Source organism: Salvelinus alpinus, chromosome 29, assembly GCF_045679555.1.
Source record: "Salvelinus alpinus chromosome 29, SLU_Salpinus.1, whole genome shotgun sequence".
In the NCBI taxonomy this organism is placed as follows: domain Eukaryota; kingdom Metazoa; phylum Chordata; class Actinopteri; order Salmoniformes; family Salmonidae; genus Salvelinus; species Salvelinus alpinus.
In genome coordinates this window covers 37,894,756-37,907,619 of record NC_092114.1, presented here as the reverse complement: position 1 = coordinate 37,907,619, position 12,864 = coordinate 37,894,756, and positions in this window count along the sequence as shown.

Here is a 12,864-nt window from a genome sequence, read left to right as displayed (position 1 = left end):
ATAACATTAAGTGAACAGGTCGCTAGACACGTGTTCCTTCAAAAATATACCTTTGCTAACCAAGTTTTTCTTTGAACTTGTATTTTGTTTTTACTAACAGTTCCTAACAATCTTTAGTTCATTGAACAGCTAGACGAGTTACTTAATTTCCCCCCCTTGTGTCACCAGGTTTTTCTTTCAACTAGTATTTTGTTTTTATTACTGGTGTTGCCAACAAGAACGCAGGCGCATCTGTCAATTGTCCCATTGGGTAAAGGAAAAGTTTAGAATCAACCAACTGCTAATATCAATTCACAAAGAAATTAGCAGGGGAGGGATGAGACTGAACAAGTATGTACAGTACACGGCAATAAATGTTGGTGTTCAAAATGGTGTCTGTGTGAAGTATAAGCGATACTAGAATGTTTGTGTGCCTGGTTTTCCTTCACGAGAAAGAGGTAAACATACTAAATGTTTTGTAGAGGATCTAAAGCCCTTTAAATACCTTTCCAGTGGGTTGTATTGTATCCTGTACATGTTGGGCATATTCCAAGACACAATTAAAACAAATACTGTACCAGTAAAATGTTGGCTGAAGCTCCTGATGACCGCTTGAGCCTCCAGGAACTCCTTTCCCCTTTTACTACCAATTTCATACACCAGCTTGTCCAGGTCCATGGGGGTTGTAGAGAAGGATGGATGATTCCACCCCCAATTTCTCAAGCTGGATGATCTTGATAGAAGCCAATGCGAATTAGACGATATATTGGGGTTGTAAAGAGAGAGGTTGCAGAAGTTAATGGATGTATTTCTTCTTTCTTCAAAACATGGGGTGTATAGAACAAATATAATGAATTGAAAGTATCTATGGACCTTTATAATATTTCACTGCACAGTGCCTGATGCGAGTCCCACCATATGTCGTCTCATATGTCGTCGTACACTTTCTCACCTTGATTTCATTATTCCTTTTACATTCATTTGTCTTTTTATTTTCATTGGTCTGTCCTTATCAAACTCCAGACTATTGTTGCACTGCTCTGCCTCCTTTCTCAATTCCTCTTTCTTATCTTCAGAAATGGTGGCCCATCTCCCTGCAATCTGTTGCAGACTTCCTGGCATGCAACATGAGAGATTGAAGTAGGCTACATTAATAATACCTGCACTACAATGCAATTATGTGCAATGTGAAAATATATATTCATATTCAATGTGGTCGTCATTTGAGTGAATGTTAACTTTTCGTAAAGGTAACTGGAGGTCTTGTACCAAAGGGCAACCACATTTGACATTTTTAGGATAAAAACACAAACCTCCTTGTTGCATGAAGTCACTCCAAAGGATATTGTAGGCTGTTAGTCTTTTACTCGTGTGCAACTTATTTTTGGTGCCAGTGTGCACAACGCTCCTGTGGTTACGGACCCAGTTCTGATACACAAGAACAAAATATTACACCTACTACAAATGCACAAAAAACATTTTTTACATGTGTAATATAAAACGCAATTAGTCTTATGGATAAAATAGTTCCACGTTAAAACCAAATAAACACAGCAATATTTCATTTTCTGTTCTGTCTTGTTGCATATGTATTGTTATTCCACAGTTTTGTTCAATGCACAATAGGTACCTCTACTACTGGCTGGCTTAGACCTGTGCCTCTCTTGCTTCCATAACCAAGGAGGACCCTCTGCTTGTCACCCCCCTCTGGACGAGGGCCAGTGAAGGGAAATCTTAACGCTACAGCATACAATGACATTCTAGCTGATTCTGTGCTTCCAACTTTGTGGCAAGAGTTTGGGGAATGCCCTTTCCTGTTTCAGCATCACAATGCCCCCGTGCACAAAGCGAGGTCCGTATAGAAATGGTTTGTCGAGATCGGTGTGGAAGAACTTAACTGGCCTGCACAAAGCCCTGACCTCAACGAACACCTTTGCGATTAATTGGAACGCCGACTGTGAGTCAGGCCTAATCGCCCAACATCAGTGCCTGACCTCACTAATGCTCTTGTGGCTGAATGTTCCAACATCTAGTGGAAAGCCTTCCCAGAAGAGTGGAGGCTTATATAGCAGCAAACGGGGGACCAACTCCATATTAATACCCATGATTTTGGAAAGAGATTTTCGATGAGCAGGTGTCCACATACTTTGGTAATGTAGAGTATATCGTGAATAAGTTCGAGATATGATTTTTAGGCCGTATCACCCAGCCTTACAATAGCCCTTGCTACCAAGACATTACAGGTGCTTGATCATAAAATTAAACAAGAAAATTAAAAAAAGACCAAACTCAAGCTCTAAACAACCATTTATCCATTGAACATTTAGACTTTGAATGAATTGACAAATATTCTGTAAATACATAGCCGACTCTAGTAGAACATATATCTTAACCTGTCTTTTAACCATAGCCTAATAAAAAAGAAAATCAGTCTGCAAGTTTTACATGTATTTAACTGACTCACATGAGCTTCAAAAACATGTATAAATAACTTATTAGCATATTACCTACACAAATAACAACAATCATGTTCAATCTTGTTACAAAGGACTTAAGCTCAGCTGTCTTGTAGAACATGTAGCAGGACCAATGAACATTTGAAAGTGACCAAATGGATATTTACCAGTATCAAAGGATATGGCCTTTGGGAAACAGCAAGTAATAATGCAAATAATGTATCTGGTATATACACTGACAAAAATATAACCGCAACATGTAAAGTTTTGGTACCATGTTTCATGAGCTGAATTAAAAGATTCCAGAAATGTTCCTTTCACACAAAAAGGTTATTTCTCTCAAATTTTGCACACAAATTTCTTTACATCCCTGTTAGTGAGTATTTCTCCTTTGCCAAGATAATCCATCCACCTGACAGGTGTGGCATATCAAGAAGCTGATTAAACAGCATGATCATTACACAGGTGCACCTGTGTAAAAGGCCACTCTAAAAGGTGCAGTTTTGTCACGACACAATGCCACAGATGTCTCAAGTTGAGGCAGCGTGCAATTGGCATGCTGACTGCAAGAATGTCCACCAGAACTGTTGCCAGAGAATTGAATGTTCATTTCTCTACCATAAGCCGCCTCCAACGTTGATTTAGAAAATCCGGCAGTACGTCCAACCGGTCTCACAACCATAGACCACGTGTAACCACGCCAGCCCAGGTCCTCCACATCCGGCTTCTTCTTTATTTCTGTCTGTAATAAAGCCCTTTTGTGGGGAAAACTCATTCTGATTGGCTGGACCTGGTTCCCCAGTGGGTGGGCCTATGCCCTCCCATGGCTGCGCCCCTGCCCAGTTGTGAAATCCATAGATTAGGGCCTAGTTTATTTATTTAAATTGACTGATTTCCTTATGAACTGTAACTCAGTAAAATCTTTGAAATTGTTGCATGTTGCGTTTATATTTTTGTTCAGTATAATTAGTTTTACTTATGATCTCTCCAACCATGTGTGTCTTTTATGACCAACTGAACACAATCATTACAGTTTCATCTCTCACTTGGTGTTCTACAGTTTGCATTGCATTTGGATTAGATTTATTCACTGTCAGTCATGTAGGCTAAAAGCAGGTTCATTTTCAGAAAGCAAAATAACGTTAAAAAATAACGTAAAACTGGGAGGTAAAATATGTCTAAAAAACACAATACATTTTCTGTTGCAAAATGTTTCGCTATGGTGTACTCAGGTGAAAACACACATGGGTTGTGTTCAAAGTGTTTCCACTGCTCTTTATTTTTCCTATTCTAGTAAAATGCTGCTTCTCTCTCTCAGTGAATAAGCAAATGGGTCCTTGTGAGAGAGGCAGCTGAAATATTCACTCAATGGGGGCATTGGTTTCCCATAGCATTGCGTGTGTTGGTAGAATCACAGGTTTGATGGACTAAAGTTCCAAACTGTTACTGAGGATATATCACTGTAATCATTTTTGTCAGCTTTACAAGAATGTAATGAAAAAAACTACAGCGCAAAGATCCAACACTGCAGATAATGGTTCATATGTTTTGTATAGTTACATAGCCTATGACTTAGGCTACAGTACATCTGTAACAAATGTGTTCCTCGACAAGTGTTTGAGTACAGTAAGGTAAGATATCCTGCAAAATGTACTCATCATACTGTATGTTGTAATGCTGGGAGAGCCTCTCAATGCATACAATCTGGAGCACTTCCGGGCTCTGGCTGGGCCACTCAAGGACATTCAGAGACTTGTCCCAAAGCCACTCCTGTGTTGTCTTGGCTGTGTGCTTAGGGTCGTTGTCCTGTTTGAAGGTGAACCTTCGCCCCAGTCTGAGGTCTTGAGTGCTCTGGAGCAAGTTTTCATCGAGGATCTCTCTCTGTCAGAGTGACCATCGGGTTCTTGGTCACCTCCCTGACCAAGGCCCTTTTCCCCCGATTGCTCAGTTTGGCCGGGAAGCCAGCTCTAGGAAGTCTCCACACTTCTTCCATTCCATTTAAGAATGATGGAGGCCACTGTGTTCTTAGGGAACTTCAATGCTGCAGAAATGTTTTGGTACCCTTCCCCAGATCTGTGCCTTGACATAATCCTGTCTCGGAACTCTACGTACAATTCCTTCGACCTCATGGCTTGGTTTTTGCTCTGACATGCACTGTCAACTGTGGGACCTTATATAGACCGGTGTGTTTTTCAAAATCACGTCCAATCAATTGAATTTACCACAGGTGGACTCCAATCTAGTTGTAAAAACATCTCAAGGATGAGTCTCATAGCAAACGGTCTGAATACTTATGTAAATAAGGTATTTCTGTTTTTTATTTTTAAGAAATTGGCAAAAATTTCTAAAAACCTGTTTTCGCTTTGTCATTATTGGGTAATATATTGTGTGTAGATTGATGAGGAAAATGTTTTATTTCAGAATAAGGCTGTAACATAATAAAATGTGGGGAAAGTACTTATCCCAAATACTTATCAAACTGTCCCTGTTCTATCTCTGTACCCCTTCACCCAGAGGGATTGGCTGAAGTTACATAAATTCTATATAAATAGTACCACTTTTTATATTTCATTTATCAATTATTTATATACAGTACATATCAATCACAAATACATTGATCATGCATAAAAGCCATTGCGATATCCTTGCGACAAGTTCCCCATTTGAACGTTGTGCAAAGTCCTGTGTGAAGTCTGCTTCCTCACTCACATGTTCAGTTCTCTAGTCAGACACACACAGCTGCCCCAGTCATAAAGGCTTTGAGGCTGGGAGAGTGTGAGCTGTTGAGGGTGACCGCCATGCTCCCAGAATATAGCATCACTATGGCCAGATGTTCTCCTGTCCCCAGAGAGTTTCAGTGAGCTTAGAGCACATGGCTTCAGTATTAGCAACATCATGAAGAGCAGTGTGGTTGTTACTGACCAGGAGCATATGCTTGAGCTCATTAACCACCACATCATTAAGACTCAGCCACGCCTCCTTGTCCATCCAACACTTCACTAATCTCCCTGCCCTTCTAACATGCTGACCAGACCGGATACGTCACGTGCACGAGCGTCGCAAAATAAATTTAGAAATCCATGTTATTCAATTATTGCACCCACACTGCTCGCGAGCGTCTGCGTTGCCAAGGGCTAAAATAGAACTCCTTTCTATTTCTGACGCAGATCGCGCTGAAAGTCCTGCCTCTCCCATCTCCTCATTGGTTTATAGAAGCAGGTACCCACGTGCCATCTCCTCATTGGTTATACCCACATGGGTAATTGAAAGACGAACTGTTTTCCCGGTAGTTGTGGTAATACTATGAAAGTTTAGATGCCGATCACCATATAAGTTCAATGATGAAAAAGCCTGGAAGGAGGAGAGATGACTAGAAACGATTCGGTTGGCAGTTTTATGTGTGGATTAATTTGTCGGAGTAGAGGACCTTGTGCAGTTCAGGTAAAATAACAACTCAATGTTTATATCCCAGGACAAATTAGCTAGCAAGTGCAAGCTAACTAGCTAAATTGCCATACATGTTTTAATGCTTTTCGACCTGTCCCCAAATTAATGTCATTGGTTCAGAGTTTGTTTTGATATTTTAACCTGCGTGTCGTGATCGCGTTTGGTGTGGGGGGACAAAATAAATGTATGCACGATAGCGCACGCCCAGTTTGGGTTCGGTGTGATGCAACTAGTCCTGATGCTCCTCCCTCTATTTCTCCCGCCCCGCTACACAGCTTCTCCCTGCAAGCGGTCACTGAGTCTGAGGTGAAAAAGGAGCTTCTTAAACTTCACCCTAATAAAAACATCTGGGTCAGATGGTTTAGATCCTTTCTTCTTTAAGGTTGCAGCCCATGTCACCACCGAGCCTCTCTCTCCTCTCTGGGGAGGTTCCCAGTGTTTCGAAGGCAGCCACAGTGCGTCCTTTATTTAAAGGGGAGATCAAGCTTTGATCCTAACTGTTATAGGCCAATTTCTATCTTGCCCTGTTTATCTAAAGTGTTGGAAAAACTCAATAAACAACTGACTGGCTTTCTTGGTGTCTATAGTATTCTCTCTGATATGCAATCTGGTTTCCGCTCTGGTTCTGGATGTGTCACTGCAACTTTAAAGATCCTAAATGATGTCACAACTGCCCTTGACTCTAAGGAATGTTGTGCTGCTATCTTTATTGACTAGGTCAAAGCTTTTGATATGGTAGACCATTCCATTCTTGTGGGTTGGTTAAGGAGTATTGGTGTCTCTGAGGGGTCTTTGGCCTGGTTTGCTAACTACCTCTAAAAGAGTGCAATGTGTAAAGTCAGAATCAAGCAATCAATCAATCAAATGTATTTATAAAGCCCTTCTTCTTACATCAGCCGATGTCACAAAGTGCTACACAGAAACCCAGCCTAAAACCCAAAGCAGCAAGCAATGCAGATGTAGAAGCATGGTGGCTAGGAACAACTCCTTAGAAAGGCAGGAACCTAGGAAGAAACCTAGAGAGGAACCAGGCTCTGAGGGGTGGCTAGTCTTCTGGCTGTGCCGGGTGGAGATTATAACAGTACATGGCCAAGATGTTCAAACATTCATAGATGACCAGCAGGGTCAAATAATAATAATCACAGTGGTTGTAGAGGGTGAAACAGGTCAGCACCTCAGGAGTAGGTAGGAGATACCTACTACAACCCTCATCCTACACATACAGCACCCGTTCTGCCAGTCACATTCTGATAAAGGTCCTCAAAGCACACACATTCCGGGGTCGCACGTCTTTTCAGTTCGCTGCAGCTAGCGACTGGAACAAGCTGCAAAAAAACATTCAAAACTGGACAGTTTTATCATCTCCATCTCACATTCAAAGACACAATCATGGACACTCTTGTTGACACTATCGCTCTTTGTAAAACTTCATTTCCCCAAACCACCAGATTTCATACAATAACCCTAGCCCAGCCTTAACGTATGGTGGGTCGCGACGTGTCAGAGTAAATTTATAATTATTTCATGAATTACTGGAATTGATTTGGCCAAGTGCTTCTGCGCTCTCTGTTTAGTGCGCTCTCTGCTTAGCTGCGGTCTCATCAGTTTGTTAGCGGTGCGCATATGAGGGAGATGTCCGTGTGCTTCCCGGTTTACCGGATCTTTTTCTTGAAGATCACTCCGCGACACACGCAATGTTGCCAACTTAGCGACTTTGTCGCTATATTTAGCAAGTATTCAGACCCCTCTAGCGACACATTTTCAAAACATCACCTAGCGACAAATCTAGCGACTTTTTCTGGTGTTATTGGAGAATGACGTGAAAGCTCAACGAGCAGCAGGTGCTGCCGTGGGCCCCACCTCCGACCCAAAGCACTCACAGGGGGCCCAGTCCTCGCGCAGCAGTCCCTCCCAGCTGCAGTCAGAGCAGGAGATGTTCACCCCTCCGCATCCAGACTGCAAATGAATCGTGGATGCGGGAAGCCGCCGCTGGCTGATCCCGCCCTGGCTTACATTCAGGGCGGGATGTAAATGTAAAATGTTCTTTGTCTAAAATAAATCACTGCACAAAAATAAATCACTGCATTTGACTCACACAGCCTCAGTCACTTACTCACCTTGTCCACTGTGTGTGTGCCTGAGTTCATTTGTAGTTCTAAACATATTTAGGGTGTTTTTTACTCACTATTTGTCTCTCCCACGACGTTATTCCTCTCTCCTACAACGTCCATCACAATTACATGCACAGGGCCAATTATGCAAATTAGGTGATAACGTCATTTAGCGACCTTTAGGACAGCCAATAATAGCTACTTTCCTTACAACACTGCACTTGACATTCCCACCTGCCGCTGTCATCAAATTGAGTCATGTTAGCCACAAGTTCTGACTGAGCTCAATTGTCATGAAACGAGTTTGGTAAACCCATGGAGTTCTATCAGAACCGGACAGAATGCTTCAGGAAACAGTGCTTCATCAGTGGAAAGGTAAGTCAGCTAGCAAGGCATTGTTGTCATTTTATAACAGGTGATGATAAGCACAAATAAGCAGCAACATATCTTTTAGGAGTAACACGTTACTGTCGCCATGATTGTTGATATGTTGACTCCTAATAATACTAATGATGATAATTAGAGTTATGGTTTTTGTTATCCTTCAGTGGAATGCCAGAAGACTTACTGCTAACGGTTAGGAGTTTAACAAATATGCAATTGATTCAGAGATCAAACCTGATGTGATATGTGTTCAAGTAACATGGCTTCACACCTCACACTGGCTTCTAACTATATTACATCTATGTGTGAAGGTAATGGAATTAATGATTCTACTGTTGGAAGTGATCATTTCCTGATTTGGTGTACCATGAACATTGATGCTACTATCATTGCTTAAAGTCTGTTGGAGAGTTGTCTTTAGAGAGGCCGGTTGATGTAAACTCAGCAAAAAAAGAAACGTCCTCTCACTGTCAACTGCATTTATTTTCAGCAAACTTAACGTGTAAATATTTGTATGAACATAAGATTCAACAACTCAGACGTAAACTGAACAAGTTCCACAGACATGTAACTAATAGAAATGGAATAATGTGTCCCTGATCAAAGGGAAGATCAAAATCAAAAGTAACAGTACTGCAGTGCATCTCCTCCTCATGGACTGCACCAGATTTGCCAGTTCTTGCTGTGAGATGTTACCCACTCTTCCACCAAGGCACCTGCAAGTTCCCAGACATTTCTGGGGGGAATGGCCCTCACCCTCCGATCCAACAGGTCTCAGACGTGCTCAATGGGTTTGAGATCCGGGCTCTTCGCTGGCCATGGCAGAACACTGACATTCCTGTCTTGCAGGAAATCATGCACAGAACGAGCAGTATGGCTGGTGGCATTGTCATGCTGGAGGGTCATGTCAGGATGAGCCTGTAGGAAGGGTACCACATGAGGGAGGAGGATGTCTTCCCTGTAACGCACAGCGTTGAGATTGCCTGCAATGACAACAGGCTCAGTCTGATGATGCTGCGACAAACCGCCCCACACCATGACGGACCCTCCACCTCCAAATCGATCCCACTCCAGAGTACAGGCCTCTGTGTAACACTCATTCCTTCTACGATAAAAGCAAATCCGACCATCACCCCTGGTGAGACAAAACCATGACTCGTCAGTGAAGAGCACTTTTTGCCAGTTTTGTCTGGTCCAGCAACGGTGGGTTTGTGCCCATAGGCGACATTGTTGACAGTGATGTCTGGTGAGGACCTGCCTTATAACAGGCCTACAAGCCCTCAGTCCAGCCTCTCTCAGCCTATTGCGGACAGTCTGAGCACTGATGGAGGGATTGTGCGTTCCTGGTGTAACTCGGGCAGTTGTTGTTGTCATCCTGTACCTGTCCCGCAGGTGTGATGTTCGCATGTACCGATCCTGTGCGGGAGTTGTTACACATGGTCTGCTACTGTGAGGACGATCAGCTGTCCGTCCTGTCTCCCTGTAGGGCTGTCGTAGGCGTCTCACAGTTCGGACATTGCAATTTATTGCCCTGGCCACATCTGCAGTCCTCATGCCTCCTTGCAGCATGCCTAAGGCACGTTCACGCAGATGAGCAGGGACCCTAGGCATCTTTCTTTTGGTGTTTTTCCCAGAGTCAGTAGAAAGGCCTCTTTAGTGTCCTAAGTTTTCATAACTGTGACATGAATTGCCTACCGCCTGTAAGCTGTTAGTGTCTTATAGACCATTCCACAGGTGCATGTTTATTAATTGTTTATGGTTCATTGAACAAGCATGGGAAACAGTGTTTAAACCCTTCACAATGAAGATCTGTGAAGTTATTTGGATTTGATGAGGTCATACATGTTCTCCTGGGATTATTTAATAAGATTTGGAGTGAGGGGGTTATACCTTCGGGTTGGAAACGTGCAGTAATATTACCTTTAGTGAAGCCTGGTAAGGACCCTTCATGTGCTGATAGTTATAGACCAATAGCACTGACCTCTAACTTGTGTAAACTGATGGAAAAGATGATTGTCATATTTCCTGGAACATGGAGATTTATTGAGTCAATGTCAAAGTGGATTCCGTAAAGGTAGATATACTTTGGATGCATTAGTAAAGGTGAGCAATGAAGTTGAAAAAACTCTGTTCATGAAAGAATGAATGGTTACTGTCTTTTTTTTGCCATTGAAAAGGCTTATGACACTATGTCGAGAGAAGGTCTACTGATTAAGATGGAAAGACTTGGTGTTGGTGGGAGATTATATAACTGGGTTTTGGCCTTCTTATTTAAATCGCTCTTTTCGAGTTAAAATAGAACCCATTTTATCTGATGCCTATGGAGTTGACAATGTTATTCCTCAAGGCATTGCTATCAGTCCTATTTTGTTCAACATTATGATTAATGATGTGTTTTCGAATGTAGGTAGGGGTATTGGGGCTTCCCTATGGAGCTATTTGGAAGAGCGGAAGGAATGTCATGTGATTAAATCTATTCAACAAGCTATAGTGGATGTTGAAAGATGGTTAATTGACTGGGGTTTTAAATTGTCTGTGGCGAAGTCTTCTTGTATGTTCTTCTCAAAGAAGAAAGTCGCTGATAATATACAGTTGTTTCTGTATGGACAGCCTATGGGGAGGGTTTCTGAGTACAAATACTTGGGTCTATGGTTCAATGAGCGATATACATGGAAAGATCATGTCATAAATGTTGAAACAAAGTGTAAGGAGGTGGTGAATGTTATACGCTCGGTCTCTGGTTATGAATGGGGTGCTGACAGACAATCGTTGATGGATATTTATAGATCTCTGATCAGGATGACAATTGATTTTGAGTGTATGGTTTATGGAACAACGGCAAAGACTTGGCTTCAGAGGCATCATCCAGTATCCAGTATCCAGTATCCAGCTTTAAGGATATGTATTAGTGCATTTAAATCAACATCTGTATGTGCCTTACTAGTGGAGGCAGGTGAGATGCCTTTGGATATACAGTACCAGTCATGTTTGGACACACCTACTCATTCAAGGGTTTTTCTTTACATTTACTATTTTCTACATTGTAGAATGCCAAAAGTGTGCAAAGCTGTCATCAAGTCAAAGGGTGGCTACTTTGAAGAAATTCAAATATAAAATATATTTTGATTTATTTAACACTTTTTTGGTTACTACATGATTCCATGTGTGTTATTTCATAGTTTTGATGTCTTCACTATTAATCTACAATGTAGAAAATAGTAAAAATAAAGAAAAACCCTGGAATGAAACTTTTGACTGGTACTGTACGGCATAAAAAAAATGTAATTAGCTTATTGGGTAAGGTTGAAAGGCTGTGAGGTTGTGCATCCCACTGCTACTGTTCTAGATGACTGTTGGGAATATACTAGTAGGCAAGACAGTGGTTTTGGTTGGACAGTTGGAAAGCTTGCTGATGAGAGTGGTTTGAGGGAGTTGGAAGATGGCCCTTCTGTGGTGATAGGGGACGTTCCTCCATGGTTACTCCTAGATCCTGTTGTTGATCTAACCTCGGTAGAGGAAAATAAAGATGGTCAGAAGTCAGTGATATAAGGAAACAGGTTGACAATTACATTGGTAAAAGTTATGTTTTTTTACTGCTTTTCCAGATAGTGGGCGCATAAGAGCAGTCATTTACATTCCTTGAATTGATGTTAATATATGTAGAAGACCAACAGATTAACTTTCAGTATACTCAGTTGAACTGTTGGTGATAGTAGTTTCCCTCCAGTGGGTGGAGGATGTACAACATGTTAGAATTATAGTATGCTCAGATTCTCTGTCATATTTGAATAGTTTATCATCTGGTAAATCTAATAGCAGTTACCTACTATTGGAGGTATTAATGTTATTATGGAGAATTGAGAGACTGGGTCTAGTAGTGAGATTCTGCTGGGTCCCAGCACATTCGGGTGTGGAAGGGAATGAAGTTGTAGACCATTTGGCCAAAATAGCTTTGAAACAAGATATAATTTACATGAATGTTCCACGGTGTAGAAGTGAGGCCAAATGTAAGATCAGAGCCATTTTGATAGATGTGTGGCAGAAGAGATGGGACTCTGAGCCCAAGGGCAGGCATTTATATGCCCTCCAAAGAAAGGTCAGTGGACCAATATTCAAAGGTCCGATTAGGAAGGAAGAGGTGGTGTTTGCTCGATTAGGACATTGTACATTAAACTTGTCATTACATCTGGTTGGCAAGCATGTTAATGTGTTTTGTCTGGAGTGTATGGTGGATTGAAACAGTGGAGCATGTGCAATATTGTTGTAAGTGTTGAAGAGAGGGAAAGATTGATGTTGGAAGGGATTTGGGGGAGGGTCTATTAGAAGTTAGTAGGGCTGTTTTTTATTTTATACTTCTGAGTTAAGTAGGAGGATTTAGAAATGTTGTAAACCGTGATTGACCACACACTCCAGCACAGTAGGTGTCGGCATACGCCTTGTTTGCGGACTGCCATTATATCATAGAAGAAGCCGTGTGGTCTGCCGAA